The sequence below is a fragment of the Pelodiscus sinensis genome, chromosome 12, assembly GCF_049634645.1.
Source record: "Pelodiscus sinensis isolate JC-2024 chromosome 12, ASM4963464v1, whole genome shotgun sequence".
NCBI classification, from domain to species: Eukaryota; Metazoa; Chordata; order Testudines; family Trionychidae; genus Pelodiscus; species Pelodiscus sinensis.
In genome coordinates this window covers 6010220-6028380 of record NC_134722.1, presented here as the reverse complement: position 1 = coordinate 6028380, position 18161 = coordinate 6010220, and the positions used below count along the sequence as shown (strand labels likewise).

The window sequence follows — 18161 nt, the reverse complement described above, 5'->3', positions numbered from 1 at the left end:
TGACCAAAAAATACCGCGTGTCCGGTGTTTTTTGGGAGACCATCTGGCATCCCTCCACCTAGCGCTTACACAGCTTTCCTCTCAAGCATGGGCCCTATGTCCTGACCCTGTCCTAGCGCTGGTAATTAGCCCTGCTACTTCCTCAATCAGCCACAGCATTTCCATTCCCGGTTAGCCTCCCATGCTGTGCGGGGTGGCTATGCTCCGTTAAAGCACTGAGGTGATCCACGCCCCGCTGCAGCCTGGCGTGAATTAGGCCTTGCCATGCCGGAGGGGATATTGCGAGGTCTCATGCCTGTCATGCAGTTTGGTATCCTTGAGTCACAGGCGCCACAGAAATGCAAAGTGTTATTACCCGCAAAGGCAACGAGCGCTAGTTGTGGTCAGCCCCTCCCCCAGCAGGCACCAGCATGGGGTTTGCAACTAACAAATAGTTCTGCGACCCTTACGGATACTTGAGCGTGGCCATTGAAGATGTGCGCGCGCTGGGCGGGGGAGGGGTGTGTGTGGAAGGGGATTTGCTTTCAAAGGATGCTGCTCCGTGTGTGTGTAAATTGCCTGCCGTGAATAAAAGCCTACGAAGTCCTGTGCATGCGCCACTTGCATGGGCCTCAATGGTCAATGGGACGCTGCCGCTCATCTCCTAGCAGAGACCCCAGGGGGAGTTTCAGACGCACATGACCTCTCAGGATCAGGCCCACGGTATGTAAGTTGCCATCTATAGGGAGCCCCAGTAACTGTGATAGGACACAGAGTAAGGAAGAGTCCAGGGGCCTGGGATGAGCACCCCATACAGACCTGGGTTGCTAGATTAGCCAGGCCAAATTTTGCAAAGCAGGAATGAGCTAGAGGCGCTCAGAAGAGAAGAGTGAGGGGGGATTTGCTGGTAATAGGGGAGGGATAGCTCAGTGGTTTGAGCATTGGCCTGCTAAACCCAAGGTTGTGAGTTCAGTCCTTGAAGGACCCATTTAGGAATTAGGGCAAATCTGTCAGGGATGGTACTTGGTCCTGCTATGAGGACAGGGGACTTGACTTGATGACCTTGAAGGTCCCTTCCAGCTCATATGTGTAACTTCCTGAAAGGGGGGGGGGTGTTCCAAAGAGGATGGAGAGAGGCTGTTCTCAGTGATGGCAGAATGAGGAGCAATGGTCTCAAGTTACAGGGGGGAGGTCTAGGTTGGATATTAGGAAAAACTCTCTCCCTAGGAGGGTGGTGAAGCAGTGGGATGGCTTCCCTAGTGAGAGGGTGGAATCTCCATCTCTAGAGATTTTAATGTCCCAGCTTGACCAAGCCCTGGCTGGGATGATTGAGTTGGGGTTGGTTCTGCTTTGGGCAGGGGGCTGGACTTTAGTGAACTCAACCTTATGATTTTGTGTCTAGATTCTTTTATAGCTCCGGGGCCCCCAATCTCCACCCATCCTTGTTCTGATGAAGGCGGCGGGAGAGACCAGAAAGCAGCTTTGAGAGATGGTCTAACAACTAGGCTCCCAGAGCCTCGAATTGGGGACATGTGATAATTTTAAACACTTGCCTTTTTTATTTAGTGGAGATTCTTGCATGGAAACGGGAATTGCCTTCTCTCCCGGACCAGTTTATCTGCTCGTTCTTGACTCAGGGGCAAGTTTCAAACTTCTGTGCACTGGATGATCTCCCAAAGAGAAGCAGCAACCTGTGTTGGGAGACACTTGGGTGGCTGCTAGAACGCATCAGTGCGGAAGCATAGAGAAGCATAGAGCTGTGCCTGTGGTATCATGCTCTGTCCCTCTGAGGATGTAGGCTTGACTCCCTGCCTACGTTACAGCTCTGCAACAGGGCTACAGTAGGTCAGCTTAGGGGGATCAGCCTCTTTTGCCTTGGGTCTCTGAGGAAGCTAAACACACTGGATGACAGCAGCTGGAGAATGAACAGGAGGGGCAGGAAGACTCATATGGGATGAAGACCCTGCTTCTATGCAGATAGCCCTAGCAATAAAGGATGGGGGAACCCGAGCTGAGAACATGCTACTGAGGGAGAACAGTCCCCAATGGGATTTTTTCCCAAAATTTTTTCCAGGAGGTAGCGGCAGCTCATTACAATTTATTTACAGGCCTGATGTTGCAGTTGTTCTAGGCCTGGATTGTCCATTGAAGCCAATGGGATTCATGTGCATGTGGGAGTGCACCTGGCTTGCATGTGGTTTAATGTAGATGCAACAGCCATTTAAGAACCTGTAATGCTGCGATGGGCAACCTAGCCTACGAGATTGCCGTAGCCCCGGTGCGCTCGCGGGATAGGGCAGTTTTGCTATGTAGTGGGCTTGCGCACCTAGAATGTGCCGATTATGCCATAGCAGCGCTGTGATTGGCTGCAGAGGGAGCGGACGGCTCTCAGTCAGTGTTGTGTGCAATCAGCACCCACCTCGCTCCACATGCCCTGGCTTTACATGCGTGTCACAGCAACAACAAACAAAAGGTCTCGAGGGCCGCCCGTAGAACCCCAGAAGGCCACATGCAGCCGTCGGGCCACAGATTTCCCTCTGATGCATCCCCTTTTGTACATGCAGTGACTTGCCAGTGGCGTTATTCCAGGCATTGCATTCCTTTTGACCCACCACCGTGCCGGTCGGGTAGGTAGCTTGATTTTTGCCCTCCTAATGCTGTTGCATTGGTTAGAAGGACAAGAATTTGAGGGCACTGGAACAAAACAACAACACAGTCAGCCTGTGATTTCCCTGTGACTGTTGTGGATTAAAAAAAAAAAAAAAAGAAGAGAGCCTGACACCCAGAAGTGTGTAAGCTCCTGAAGTTGGCATCAATACTAGCCAAGTACTGCAGCGAACTCCCTCACTCGGTTCCTTCCGTAGGTTGGTTTCATGGGCTAATTCATTACCCTCCTGACCAGTCTCAAGCAGAGAGCTCCAGTCCCACCCTCACCGGCTAGGGGAGAAGGGAAGGCCATACCAAAGGAGCGTGCCCAGGCTACTCCCTGGGAGGCAAAAGGCGCGTGGGAGGAATGTTAAGTGGAAATGTACGGCGTGCTATGCTCCTACTGGAGGGAATCTCTGTAGGAACTGGTCTCAGTAAAGAGGCAAAAAGCTCGTTGCTGGAGTTGTCATATTACTAATAAGACAGACACATAAGGAGGGTTTTCTTCACAGAGCTCAAGTGTTTTATAAAGGGAGGGAAAAAAAGAAGTGTCCTGGTCTTTATTTCACAGATGGGAGTAGCAGCCATGTGACAGGCCTGTGGCAGGGCTGGGACCAGGAACCTGATGTTCTGAGCCCCACCCGGGGGCCCTGGCTGCTGACAGAAGAGAACAGTCCCACCTCGTAGAAGAACAGGTGAGGTAATCCAAGCGGTATTTTCTCTGAGCTCAGTGACAATGTATAAATGATAGCCTATTAGACCTCTTAGACTTCCAGGACGACACACTCCCTGCCTCCAAAAAACGTACCTTCCAAAAAGTCCCGGGCACATTGATCTCGTGTTGCGGCGGCGAGGTCAGCGACGTTCAAGCTCTGCGTGGCCTGCTCTGTGCAGAGACTTTCCTGAAAATCCTACCAATGTGCATGCCCCATTGCAGACTAGCAGGCGGTGTTTGGCCAAGCTTCCGCCCCGCAAACTGCTTGAGGGATGGTTGGCACAGTAATAACGCTGGGCTAGCCGGTGGGTATGTCTACACTAGAGTTTTATTGGGAAAACGGCCATTTTTCTGACACAACCTGAGTCACGTCCGCCGTGCAATCGCATTCTTCCAAAAGTAAATCGAAAGAACAGAGGGAGTTTTCCAACATTGGTAACCCTATTTCGACGAGGACGAAGCCTTTTCGTGAAAGAGCTTTCAGAAGAAGGCGAGGTGGATGGGGAAGAGGGAGTTCTTTCGAAAGACGAGGAAATAGCACAAGTGCCCTGGTGGCCACTTTGTCCATAGCAATCACAGCTTACACGCGAGCCAGCATCCACACTGAACCGACGCTATCTTTTGAAATGGCAGGTGGCTTTTTCGATGTGCTTGTGTGTGTGTGGATGCTCTCTTTTGGAAGAAGTTTTTTCGGAAGATCGCTTCCGAAAAAAGGTTCTTCCGAAAGAAGCCAGTAGTCTAGACACAGCCGGAGTGGGGCATTTTTCAGAACAATCTCAGAGCGGACCAGGCACAAGTGCAGTAAGGGTGTTTAGAAGTAGCAACTCTAGATGTCCCCTTCTTGAGTAGTGGGCAGCTTGATTTGGTTTCTAAACTGTGTGAATCCTCCAATCGCATAGCCAACCCCAACAGTGGGGTCCTCATTTCTGACGAGGGCTGCAGGCATTATCCGGATACATTTTTTTCCACTCCTATTTTTCCACCATGTCATACTTGGCATCAGAGTTCCCTCTAAACTGATCACTCGTGCAGTCGCCTAGGAGAGATTCCAAAGCCGCCTAGATGATTAGCAGAGCACCCACATCTGGCAGCAGCATGTTTCTATCGGCAGTGCACATCCACACATGCCTTGGTGCTAATAAAATTTATTCTGCACAGATACACAAAATTAGATTGCAAGGCTGCCAAGCAGTAAAGAAGGCTGTGTGAATTAACTAGTTGATATATGGAAAGTACTTTGAAACCATAACATAACCATGCAAGTGCTTAGTATTGTCATGAGTCTAGAAATCCAAAGCCACTCCGAACTCCACAGTTGTGTTACACACCATACTTTAAGCTTCACAGCAACAGCAGGGATAGCATTCTGATCCTTGTGCTCCTGAAAGCACACTTGAGCTAATGGAGAATCATCATGAGCTCTCAGCAGTATAGAAGCTATGACACCCACTATTAGCAGGCAGTGGTGCTCACAGTCCACTACCCAGCTCATTGTGTTATTACAGCCAGTTGCCAGCGTTGGAAAATCTTCCATTAACATGGTTCTTCAGTTCAGTTTGCATATTCTGAATTCATTTTTCTCATGACCCTTCATGAATAAAAGCATTTTCTGTATGGCACAAGATCCTTTTCTCCCCTTCTGTTAATACCAAGTGTAATCTTTATAACTTGGAGCATTGTAAAAATAGAGATTCCTTCTCATGTAGTCCACCCTGAGGCAGAATTGGATGAGTAACTGATTTTTCAGTTCAATGGCTGAACACATTCGGGGGAGGGGGGGGAAAAATGTGTCAGGTCAACCCCAAACCACAATTTTTCAGTTTCTCACCAAAGTGACAAAACAAAGACAAAACCCCTGAAATTAAATGTTTCATTTTGGTTTGCATTGCTCTGCCTCCTTCCCCACGGTGTTGTTTCAGTCACACCTAAAGTCAAAACATGTCCTTTAGAAAATGTCAAAACAAAATGTTTCAAGAGCAGGAGGTGGGGGTGGGGTTGTTCCTCCCAGCTGAAACTATTTGCTGGATTTGACCTGAATTTGCAGACAGTTTTAGACAACCTGAATCCGCAGTTTTTGGTGAAGAACTCATCAGGAGACCAAAAACAAAAGACAACACACTCACATCTAGAAGCACGTACTGTTTTACAGAGAGAGGGCCAAGGCAGAGACATTGACTCCTAGTTCTGTGCTCTGGCTCGGAGCCCATGCCGGGTATAGCCCTCCGTTTTCGGGGGCAGTGCGAGCCTCCAGTTCCCAGCACATGGAGTGCATCACCGCCTGGGCACGCAGCAGGCCTCAGAGGCCGCTACCGGGGCCCTGGCTACAGCTGGGCAAAGCGGCTCATTTATCACTCTGCACGGCCTTATTCCCGGGGCTGCTGTTTGCAAGCAGAGTGGGGGAGAGAGGGAGGGTTTTGCAGACAGCTTCGGAAAGGACTGAAAACATCTGTCCTGACCGCCAGCATGTCCTCAGGGGAGAGCCTGGCTCCAGCAGGGTTGGATTCTCCCCAGCAATCCCAGGCAGGCTGGCAAAAGCAGCCTTTTCCTTGGCTCTAAAAGGGACTGCAGAGCTGGCGAAAGGGGATCAAGCCAGGAGTCGCTGAAATCCACTTGCCCCGTGATGGACAGGGCTAGCCCAGGTCCCTACAGAACACAGGGCTCTCCACCCGGCCCGCAGCGACCTCTGCCGTGGCAGCAAGGGAAATTAGTCTGTCCCTCTTGTGACGGGAAAGGATGTAAGGGTGACTGATGGGGCAGCTCTCCAGAGCGAGGCCTCCGTCAGCATCTAGCACACCAGGGTGGTGGTCCATGACTCAGGCGCTTACGTGCTGCAATAAATCCTTCCCCTCCCCCTCCATAGGCCACTGAACAGCTGTCAGACTGGAGCAGCCCTCAAGCCAGCGCCTGGTGATCTGTAGCTTCAGGATTTGTGCTATGAGCCATTCAGTCCCCACACTTATACGATTTCTGGTTACGAACGTGGATTGGCTAAACGCCCCGCTCCAGCTCCCCACCCACCACCCCCCAAACTTTGGGGCTAGCTCTGGGATGGAATGCAGGAGAAGTCTGCTGTAAACTTCTGGCCCAACTCCTACTGATTTTAACCGGTCATTTGTAATGACAGTATTAGTTGTACGGACGTAACATCCAGTCGCCCCATTCATGGCCCGAGACCCCATCGTGTTAGATTCTACAAGTACCCAGAACAAGACGGCCTCTAAACTCCGCATGCACTGGGAATAGACATGCACTGAAACAGACGTCCGCAGTGTCAGACGGACAGCCCATGGAACTGGATCTAGGGTGAAATCTCTGCAGCTGAAGCCAATGGAGACAAGTCCGTTCACACCAGCTAGCGATCTGGCCTGACTGTCAGCACTGTTGTGGGGTCAGATTGCTTCCTACTCACACTGGAAGCTCTTTGGGGCAAGGATCTCGCTCTCCTGTCACCGTGACAGCACCTAACCTGCTGTTGGAGCTGTATGTGAATGGTACCACATTGCCAACCATCACTCCCCAACCCAACGGGCCTGATTTATAGCAGCAGAGGCTTTTCGCACGGCTGGGGCGCATCCTCTCCTGATGCCCCGTCCCTAGCCGGGTGAGGTTAATACAGAAATTACTAACTGCTTATTCTTTCCAGCTGTTCCGTGAGTCAGAGGGTGCATTAAAGCATATTTCAAACAACACGCTGCATTCGAGTCAGCGTGGCCAGTCCCCAAACCACCCCCTCTGTAATCCTGCTACTGGTATGTTGTTTGAAAATGGAATATTTCTCCCACTAGTCAATTCAGAGGTATGTATCATTTCAGACACGAGCCCCGGCAGAGTCCAGCTGGCTGTGCAAGATGCGATACCTTTTTGATGGAATCTGGGCACGTGCAAATTCTTAGCGGGTAGTCAACTATTCTATAGTCCCTGGGGGAGGGGCCGGCAGCCAGTGCAATCCAGCCACTGGGGGTCCAAGCTCCCCACAGACAGAGGCTGCTGCCAGGTGGGGGAGCAGGGGACGCTGCTGCAAAGCAGCCTCTGTCCACAGCAGCCTGGGCTGGTCATGAGCAGAGGCTGCGCCGGCAGCAGCCCTGTCCATGGGCAGTCCGAGCTCCCCGTGGACAGGGGCTGCTGCCGCAAAGAGAGGCAGCAGCGTGGAGGGAGGGGGCAGGTGGCACCGTGGAGCCAGTGTTGGGTAGGGGGAGCAGGAGGGGGAACACCAGCTTCTAAGCCAGCTCCCCTCCAGCACTGGCTCTTGCTTCCCTTGCTGCCTCTGATACAGAGGCAGCAGGGGAGGGGGGTGGGGGAGAAGAGGCAAGTAGTTGACTACTCATTCATATCCCTAAGAGAGACCCGCCCCCCCCCCCCGCCCCCCGGTCCACTGCTGGGCTGGAGTACCCCCTCCCACTGCAGGCTGGGGCTGCTTCAATCCAGCCAGAGCAGCCACTGCCTGCACGGATGGGCCCACCACAAATAGGGACTGCTCCAATTGTCCACAGCAGACGGGAAGCTGCTCCAGCCTCTTACCTTAAGGTGCCCCAGGACTCCTTGTTTTTGCAGAGTGTCTAATCCAGCTACTCCTCTGAGACTTATTACATGGTAGTTTTCAGAGTAAAATCTTGGTTTCCCCAAAGTCAGTGGCAAAACTCAGGGACTACCCCTGCAGGGGAAGACAGGATGGTCTAGTGGTCAGAGACCGGGAGTCAGGATTCCACTCTTGCTCAGACACAGACTCCCTGTGTGACAGAGGGCGAGGTATATCTGCATTCTGGCCCTTCACTTCCCACCTGGAAAATGCCGACCCCATACTTTTACTTGGGCGTGTCGGGAGGATAAAACCCATTAAGCTGGGAACTGCGGTAATGAGGGCCATGCCACAGAGAGACATCAAGGTCAAACCTTGGAAGAGACTCCACACTAATTACCAGTTCCCAGATTCATCAAGTCTTTTCCACATGCATACAGAGCCCAACTGGGAAAAACAAGGGAAAGGGATGATTAATGGCTGGAGGCACCTGGGAATGTGTCTTTTACCTTGATACAGTGTGGGAGTGTTTAGGGTTTGTTTAGATAATTTTTTTTTAAAGTTATTCCCACTCGACTTGTAGCACTTTTCGAAGGAATCGGTTTAATAGACTACATTTGGATCGGAGCATGCACCGACTCATCCAGCAGCTGCATTTCTAAACGTCAGTAATTATATCACCCTCCATCTAGAAATACTTTGCACCGTGTATGCAAACCACAGAGAGAATACTGATAAACATGCTAAGATTAGAACTCAGGCAGATAAATACACACATTAAACTTAATGGAATTGTCAGACACATAGATGAACATAATTTGTTGGGGAAAAGTCAACATGGTTTCTGTAAAGGGAAGTGAGGCCTTACCAGTCTACTAGAATTCTGTGCGGGGGTCAACAAGCATGTGGACAAGAGGGAATCCACGGGATACAGTACACTTAGATTTCCAGAAAGCCTTTGACAAGGTCCCTCAGCAAAAGCACTTAAGTAAAGTAAGTTCTTATGGGATAAGAGGGAAGGTCCTTTCCTGTCTTTTAACCAGTTGTCAATCCATGAAACAAAGGGTAGGAATAAATGGTCAGTTTTCAGAATGGAGAGAGGTAATTAGCAGCATCCCGCAGGGTTCTGTACTGAGATTAGTCCTATAAAACATATTAATAAATAATCTGGAGAAAGTGGTAAACAGCAAGGTGGCAAAAATTGCAGATGACACTAAATTGCTCAAGACAGTAAAGTCCAAAGCAGACTGAAGAGCTTTAAAAGGATCTCGCAAAACTAATTTTCATGTTGATAAATACAAAATAATGCATATTGGAAAACAATCCCAACTATACGTATAATATGATGGGGACTAAATTAGCAGCAGTCAAAAAAGCAAACAATGTTAGGAATCATTAAAAAAGGGATAGCATATGTCTTTCCCTATTTCAAAATAGGGATGCAAATGAAGACATTCGAAATTGCAAATGAAGCCGGGATTTAAATATCCCACACTTCATTTGCATATTCGCATTATAGCGCTATTTCAAAATAACAGACGCTGTTAAGAGGTTTACCAGTTATTTCGAGAGATGGGTTCTCTCTCGAAATAACTGCGTCTTAACAGCATCTGTTATTTCAAAATAGTGCTATTTCGAAATAGCCCCATAAAGCAAATATGCAAATGAAGCACGGGATATTTGAATCCTGGCTTCATTTGCCATTTCAAATGTCTTCATTTGCAGCCCTATTTCGAAATAGGGTGCAAGTGTACACATACCCATAGAGAAGATGACAAAATATCCCATAGAGAAGATGACAAAATATCTTAAGGCCTCTATAGAAAGCCATGATACTCCCACATCTTGAATGCTGCATGCAGATGTGGTCACCTCATCTCAAAAAAGATCTTTTAGCATTGGAAAAGTTCAGAAAAGGGCAACACAATGATTTGGGGGTATGGAAAGGCTGCCATATGAGAAGAGATGAACAGGACTGGGACTTTTCATCTTGGAAAAAGATTACCAGGGGAGGGCGGAGAATATGACCAATGTCTATAAAATCATGACTGGTATGGAGAAAGTGAATACAGAAGAGTTATTTGCTCCTTCCCATAACACAATGAATAGGGGCCACCACATGAAATGAATAAGTAGCAGGTTTAAAACAAACCTGTGGAACTCCTTGCCAGAAGATGTTGTGAAGACTAAGACTATAACGAGGTTCCAAAAAGAGCTAGATAGATTTATGGAAGTTAGGTCCATCAATACTTATTAGCTAGGATGTGTAGGAATGGTTGTCACAGGCTGGAAACGGATGACAGGGAAGGGATCACATGATGATTACCTGTTGTGATCCCTCCCTTTGGGGCAGCTGGCATCGGCCACTGTCGGAAGACAGGATACTGGGCTAGATGGACTTTTGGTCTCACCTAGTCTGGCCATTCTTATGTTAGCTTCCCAACACCACTATGAAATAGAGAGGATTATTTCCATTATATAGATGGGGAAGTGAGGTATGGAGAAGAGAAATTGATTTGCCTGCTGTTTCACAGGAAGTCAAAGGCTTACCCAGGATTAGAAGCTTGGCACTTGATGGCTAGTTCTGTGTTATCAGTGTGCCAGGCATGTTGACCTGTTAAATGGAGAAATAGGTTGATAATTGGTCTGAAATTCATTGATCTTGCACTCGGATATACAATAAGTTAGTCTTTAAAAAAAATGGCTAATACATGTACTTGATTTGTATTTATTATTAAAAGTAGAGCTAGTTGGGAGGAAAAAAAACCAAATGTTTTGTGACAAATTTTCAAAAGTATTTTTTTTTTAAGTTTCTCAAACTGACTTTAAAAAAAAATCATTTGCTTTTACACCTTTCCTGTCCTGCACTGTGAAAAGGAGTTGGGCATGGAGAGAGAAAGGTGCCTCCCATCTGAATCAAACAAAATTGTGGAGAAAATTGAAATTGATCACTAAAAAAAAAAGGGGGGGGGGCGGTTGTTTTGTTTTGTTTTGTTTTTACCAAAAAAGAAAATGTTTCACAAACTGTTTGGTTTTGATCAAAAAGGGATTTTATGTCAAACTATTTTGATGGAAAAATATTTGACCAGCTGTAATTAAAGCCAATTGCAAAGTGTTTCCTAATGTAGAGAGTGTGTTTTTCTATTTGCCAGCCTGGAAGACTCCGCTTGGGAGCAGAGAATCAGCTTGGATTCAAGCTGGCTTGTGCACCACCACCAGTAATAAAGATTTTGCAGGCTAAACTCTCTCCTTGAGATCTACTTTTGGCACCCCATTCACTTCAATGAATTTGCAAATAAAGTCAACATTTGAAGCTCTTAGTTTTCACTGCTCTGTACCATCGCTTCTTTACCCCCGTACAAAGAACTGTCCATAGCCTGCCAATCTGATTTGCTAGTGTTTCACACCCACCTTTGCACAGGTGTAAATATGGACATGAATTCCAAAGCAGCTGAGAACCAGTTTCGGCTGTATCTTAGAGCAGAGTCTGTTGATGCACAAGCTGGCCTTGGTCTTGCCCAGACAAGGTGTAGGAAGCAGATCTTTGCTAGCTTAGCAAATCCACTGCTTGCAACAGGCCCACCCTAAAAAGCACAATGTGAAATCCGAGTTAGCTTGTCCTAAATGGTGCAACATAGAAAGTTAACTAGCCAGAGAGGTAACTCCCAGGAACATGATACGGAGAACAGCGTCTCGTGTTCCCTGGAGTTCAGTCGGACAGGCTGAATCCAGGGATGAGGGCAGGCGGCGCATAAAGCACATCTTTCATTAGCGTGAACTGGCAACTGGAGGTCACCCATTAATATTGATCAAGAGCAGAAGGTGAACTCCAGCAGAGGTGAAAAATAGCAGTAAACAGGGGCTGCTATTTGCTGGCATGACAGCTCAGGGAAAAGCTAATAGAGCCCGGGACAGGGACGCTATTAAGGAAACAAATGAAGATGGTTTGATTCGGAAGCCAAAGGCAATATTTCTCCTCTTGTGAAAGAGCTCCCAAGGAGCAAGCTCAAACCATTATCCAGGGACACCCACACCACTCAGTTCATCCCATTATTAGGGGATGTTTGCATTAGCACAGCTCTCCGGTTTGTCATAGGCCCTATACTGCTCAGCCCAATGGAGTGTCTGTTAGTGTAAGTGGCTGTTGTCCTACTCTGTCAGAGTCCCAAATGCTGGTGCCATGCAGCAGAACGACACCCATCCCCTCCCAGGAGAGGTGTTACAATAGGCAAAGCTTGAGAGCACCAAAATGCAGCTACTTCTGGGGTAGAATGTGGTTACTGTTGAACATGACAGCAACCGTTCGCAGGAAGTGAACTATAGATCAGCTCCCGCAGCTAAAGCGCGGGGTCTTACCAGTCCCTCCTGGAGCGGAGCAGGTTTGGGACGCTTGAGCTAAGCGCCTTAGTACTGTGCAAAAGGCCATTTGAACTTTAATGGCCCCAAGTAGCCAGAAGGGGGTAGGGTTGGCTGCTCATCCAAAAGCAGAGTAGCTCCATTTGGTGGGGGCAACTGCAGTGTGGACTTAGAAAACCAGTCCTCCTGCTGGCTCACCCTCCCCATGCTAATGTCCGTGTGTTCAGCGTGATTCCTTTGCACCGGAGCCTCACATATCCCGATGGCAAGGGAATTTGGGTTGCCCAGCCAGGCACACCTGCCCCTTCGCTCTCTGGAGGCAAGTGGGTAGGAAGCACACGGTTGCCTTTAGCAACAAAAGAGAGGGAGTCACATTTCCCAGTAGTCCTGACACTGGAGGACTGCGAAACACACAGCGTGTGCCTCTCGGGATCGACCTCACCCACGCGCTGCATCCATTCGCCCGGGTCTGCCACTACGCACGTCCTGCGGCTCGGACTCCAGTGGGCAACAGCCTTCAAAGGTGGTCACAGAGGCAGCAAATAATCGGTAGGAAACTTTTTTGCAGTGCAGGGGAGGGGCGGAGCGAACCCGCCTCCCCCTGCTCCAGCAGGCCCTGGCAGCTGTGAGGAAAGTCACGGCCACATGTGGCCTTTGAAGGAGACGCAGATGCATTGGGTAGCGAATAAGAGAGTGGGCCAGGCAGGGAAACAAGCTGGTTAACCCGGCCCAGTGAGGGCTAACGTGAAGTGTAGCGGAGCGAGCGAACACACGCGCGCACACACCCACCCACCCACCCCTCTGCCAGGAGCTCACTCGCGTCTGTTAATTCCTGCATCAGCACTGCGGGAACCAGCCACGCCCAAAGCCAGCCGCACACCCAGCCCACCCAGCCCTGCGCCCCGACACGCCCTCGCCAGCGGGGTAAGAGCAGGCCCACGGCGATCGCTGCATAGCCCAGTTAGCTGGCTTCTGCTGAGCCCCGGGGCTCCCATTTGAGCCTGATACAGTGGGTGGGTCTCTTCCATCCCTAGACACCCTCCCATCCTGGGGCTCTACCTGGAACCCCCTCCCATCTAGCACGCCGGAGGAGGCAGGCTGGTGGTGAGCCCGTGACACCTCGTTGTCACCCCCCGGTCGAGACCCTGAGTTGAGATGCACTTTGTGCGGATCCTAGGAACCACTGAACTCCCCATTGTGCACTGGCGAGGGGCCCAGCTCCCCCTTCTATTCCAGGCCTGGCCTTCCCCACCCCCTGCCACAGCTCTGCCTGTGCACCCCCACCCTGAGTGCTCCAGGCCCCTCACCCATCAGACGTCCTGGATGTCTCCTGGGCAGACCAGCCAACAGTGCTGGGCTGGTAGGGTGCGTGGCAGGTGCTTTTCGCCATGCACCAGTGCGCCTTGCAGCAGGGCTGGCCTTACCATCAGGTGCCAGACCGGGGACGGGACGGGACACCATTAGGACCCAGAGTGTAGAAAATGGTGTCTGCTGCTGGTGCATATGTATTCTCTGCTCTAGATGCATAGAGATGGGGGGTGCTGTGCTGGAGGAAGGAGGGCACAAGAGACATAACAGGCAGGCAGGTGAAAAGGTGGCATGGGGGCGTCATTTGAGCTCCCCGCCTCGGGTGCCAAAATGTTTGGACCGGCCCTGCCTTGCAGACTGCTCCCATCTACAAGCCCGCTCCAACCGGGCGTGATCGTAGGTTCTCAGAGGCCAGGAAGCATCGCTCTCGACCGGCCACAGCCAGCCGGGGGGTGAGGAGGTGGAAAGTGAGGTGCTCCCCTCACGAACCCCAGCCTGAGCCATTCCAGCTGTACGTCAATGCAGGCAGGCGAGGACCCCCCCCCTTCGCCCCACTCCCTGCACTGAGCCTGGCAACGGGCCATCTAGTTACCCTTGGGCCCCATGTGACCTTTAGGAAACCCACGTGTGGGTCTGGCCGGACGGCACTTAGCTACAGCGCCACGCTCTTGTGGTAAAACTGATCAGAGGCCAAAACACCGTACCGTCGAGCAGCCTAGGGACTACTCTAAGTGATGCCGAACGCAGCAGGTCCACTAGGATCTATTTCAGGAGTGGGGATTGGGGGGGGGGGGGGGGGGAGGAAAAAAAAAAGCCAGAACCCTGGTTTCACCCCCACGTGCCTGCTCTAAGCTGACCCCAGGCACACTTGCTCAGGACATGAGCTGTGCACCATCTGCCTCTAGTTTTCCCACGCTCTTCTGCGCACCAGCACAGTTGCATGTTCAGGTATCACACAACCCTGCAGCAGGAGGGGAATTCGTGCCGTCTGCACAGCCCGTGGCTCTCGTCCTGCTGGCAGATGCTCCTGACCCCGATGCAGCACTTGCAAGCGCGCGTGGGCTAAGGCAGCAGCGTGCCGCTCAGCCGGCGGTGCCTGGCGCGGGGCGGAAAGTTGCTGAATGTGTATTGGAGCTGCAGTCTTTGCTCTGCGAAGCACTTTCCTCCATGATGCAGTGACAAGTGAGGCGCCCACGAGGGCCAGCAACTCACTGCAGAGCGCCACTTCCTCGCGAGCGCCGCCCAGAGCCAGATTCTACAGCCCAGCTCGTTCATGCTCCCGTGGGCAAGGGTTCCTCTCGCGCCCAGTCCCCTAGGCCCGCGCACCATCCACCGCTGGCTGCTTGTAAACAGCCCTGGGCAGATGTCAGGATAAAACTTCGCTCTTATACATGGCAGGGGAGAGGAAAGCAGTGTCGCTGTTCTGGGAGAGAGAGCGAGCAGTGGATCGCTCTTGGTGTACATGCACGCTGGGGCCAGATGCTTGATGCGGCGGAATTCGTTCTGTCCCCGCCGAATGATGGAGGGAGCAGCACCCGAGCTGTAGCAGAGAAGTCCGCACTCCTACACAAGTCAATAGGCCTCGGGAGTCAATTTCTAGCTCTGCCACAGGCGGCCTGTGCAAACATTAGGCAAGTCATGCCCCCTCTCCGTGCCTCAGTTTACCCCTCCCACCTCTCCGTGCCTCAGTTTACCCCCCGGCCACCTCTCCATCAGTCAGTAGGGATAACTCCTACCACCCAGGGGCATTTTGAGGGGCAATTCATTGTCTCCACGATGCGTGGATGACCGACACAAACATTATCCGCCTGGCTTTGCCTGCTCTGCAGCCAGTCCATTGCGATAGTGAACAACGGGAGTGTCCAAGAGCAAGGACAGAGGAACTATTGAATGAGCTGGCAGCCAAAGGGAGCGGCTTCAGAAGGGAGCAGGCATTGCTTCCTTGTAGCAACACATCGCCTGGTTCTTGGCTCATCACAGCAGAGTTGTACAGACTCATGGAACCAGGCAAGGCTCCTATACGACCCTCCCGGCTGCATCTTTAAAAGCCAAGCTGCAGCTCGCGCCCCTCCGGGGCTGTGATCTCGACAGAGCCAATTGCTGAAGCAGGACTAAGGCGCCCCACGGCCACAGGGATGAGCTCAGCGCAAACACAGGCCGAGCTGATTAGCGCGCGAAGCCTGGCGAGCGCGTGGAGGGGTGTCTGCAGAACGGCCCGGGGGGGCTGCGGGAGGCTCTGCTGGTGATTCACTCAGTGGCATGGTTCCCTGCGAGTCAGGCCAGAGCCAAGTCCCTCGACGTGGTGTGAGGTTGGGTTTTTTCTTTTTAAATAAAAGACCTCACCCCCCCCCCACTTTCAGAGCGCGCCGTTCTGCAGTGCCAAGTCCCTGCCCCCAAAGGCCGTGTCAACACAGAAGAATGACGGTGGCTGTTAGAACCAGCTCTTAGAAAAACAAAACAAAACACTCCCACTGACCAACTGCAAACTTTACAAAGCAGTAAAAACTTTGGGGGCTTTAGCCAGCAACCCTGTCTGAAGCCATCAGAAGGCCAACAACATGAAAAACAGCTGTGGCAATCTAACCCTCGCTCTTTCCCAATACAATAACCCCAAGGCGTGCCAAGTAATGTGCCCTCATCTGTTCCTGCCACGTGCGGAATAAATGTTGTTGCACGCACAGCAGCACGTGTGAATATGCACCACCAGGAGAAACAAAAATCTAGCTGTGGGTGCTCTGCATTTGTGTTTCTGGGCAGCATTTGCATTTCTCCTGCATGGCCACACAAGTGCTCAGCTAACAGGAAACACTGGTGCGGAGGGTAATTCATGCTTGGCTCTCCCAGTGTACCTTCCTAGCTAGGTCAGAGGGCTTCGCCAGCTACTCAAGCCTCGTGAACTGGATTCTCATTATCCCTCAGAGGAGGTTGAGAGCCCAACGCATGGGACGGGTAAATGGCGGCTGTGCCCAGTGCTGGGTTCCCAAAGGGAGGCCCCCTCCCCCCATGACTGCTCCAATAGAGAGGGCCATGAGCTACGCACCTGTCATGCAAGGCATGGGCCCGTCTGTCTGTCACACACCCACACACCGCGACCGCACACGGCTGCTTTGATGCCGAAACACAGAAAGCTGGTTTCTGGGTGCCCAGCGTTTGAGCAGGAGGGACGGCATCAGACACGGAATGTGCCACCAGAGGGAAATGGGCTCTGGTTTTAACTTGCTATTCCTGGCCCATTCGTTCAACAGGTGACAGCACCATCTGCACCCTCCTCCTCCGCCGCTGGCACAGGTCCAGCCCTGTGGAGCTGAACATGAGCTGCTGAGCGCTAGGGATGTGAACGGGGTAATGCTTATGGGGTACCTGCGGCCCGCCGTGGGTGGAGGGCTGCTCCAGCCTTATGGGGGTCAGAAGCTAGCCCCCTGACATGGGGGCCGGGAGCAGAAGCCAGCCCCCCAAGTGCAGGGGAGCCAGGAGCCATCCCCCCCCCCCAAACACACACACTTGGGGGCTGCCAGCAGATCCTGCTTAAATTGGTTAACCCATTAAACCTAGGGCTTAACCAGGTTAACTGGGACCTTGCAGCCATACTGAGTAGCAGCCTGGACTAGGGTTGCCAGGTGTCCAGTTTTTGCCCAGACTGTCCATTATTCGGATCCCCGTCCATTTAAAAAAAAAACAAACAGAAAATACTCGACACGTGAAACATCCAGTATTTCCTGCTTCCCTCAGATGGAAACCTGGCAGGGACAATTTTCCCTGCCGCATCTGGTGGGGGAGTGAGGAGCACGGGGCCATTTAAAGGCACAGCACCACTCTTTTTTTTTTTTGCTCAGCTTTGGTCCCTCCCCCTCCCCCCCCCCAACAGAATTTTTTCCCTGTGTTTTTTTTTTTTGAGGGGGGGGGAAGCCGCATGTTCAGTATTTTTTGTTACACCATCTGATAACCCTAGCCTGGAGAGGGGTCTCAAGCCCAACAGTGCACCCCCTGCAGGCAGAGCCTGGTATAGCAGCTTCTTGGGCTCTAGGTCACTAGTCCGGCTGGCTCACCCCTGTCCTGACTCAGCCCTCCAGGGCAGTAAAGCACCTGGTAAAGCAGAAGTCTAAAGAGTCCATCCTAAGCTGTCAGCCCCACTGGGGGCTTGATAGCTCTTGTCCGCCTTTGTGTCAGGGGTTCTTACCTCCCCTTCCTTGGTGGGGGGTTGGGAAGCCCAGGCCCTCCCACTCCTTCAGTTTCCAGCCAGAGACTCTATATTAAGAAGCTAAAAAGCTGCTGCCATAGACTTGCTGCAGTTTCCCTGGGCCACTTCCAAACCTTCAGTCTGAAGAGAGTCCCCCGAGGTTACCTGACAGAACTAGGTCTCCTCCAGCGAGCTGCACAGTCACTCCTTAAACTCCTGTTCCTAGGAGCCCCCAGCCTCTGGAGTCTTCTGCACTTTCCTCTGCTAGGAGCAGCCTTTTATGGCAGCTGTTGCTGGCCAAATAATTAGCCACAGCTGCGGGGGCAGTAGCTGGTTTGCCCATTAACCCCTTGGTGGCTGTTGAAGCTTTGGGGCTGTTCATCCCATCTCACCGTCTTCAGGAGCCAGATCCTTGGCTGGTATAAACCCAGCACAGCTCCACTGTCCTGGGTGGAGCTACGCCC

At 51.5% G+C, this 18161-nt stretch overlaps 1 long non-coding RNA gene across 1 annotated transcript; it reads right to left on the bottom strand.

The window, feature by feature from the left end:
• Window positions 1-7856: 7856 nt before the first annotated feature.
• Window positions 7857-17914, bottom strand: LOC142831136 (uncharacterized). Its single transcript, XR_012906792.1, has 4 exons — window positions 17863-17914; window positions 11268-11440; window positions 10407-10470; window positions 7857-7991 (listed from the first exon to the last, which is right to left on the bottom strand). It is a non-coding gene; the product is annotated as an uncharacterized LOC142831136 (long non-coding RNA).
• Window positions 17915-18161: the final 247 nt, after the last annotated feature.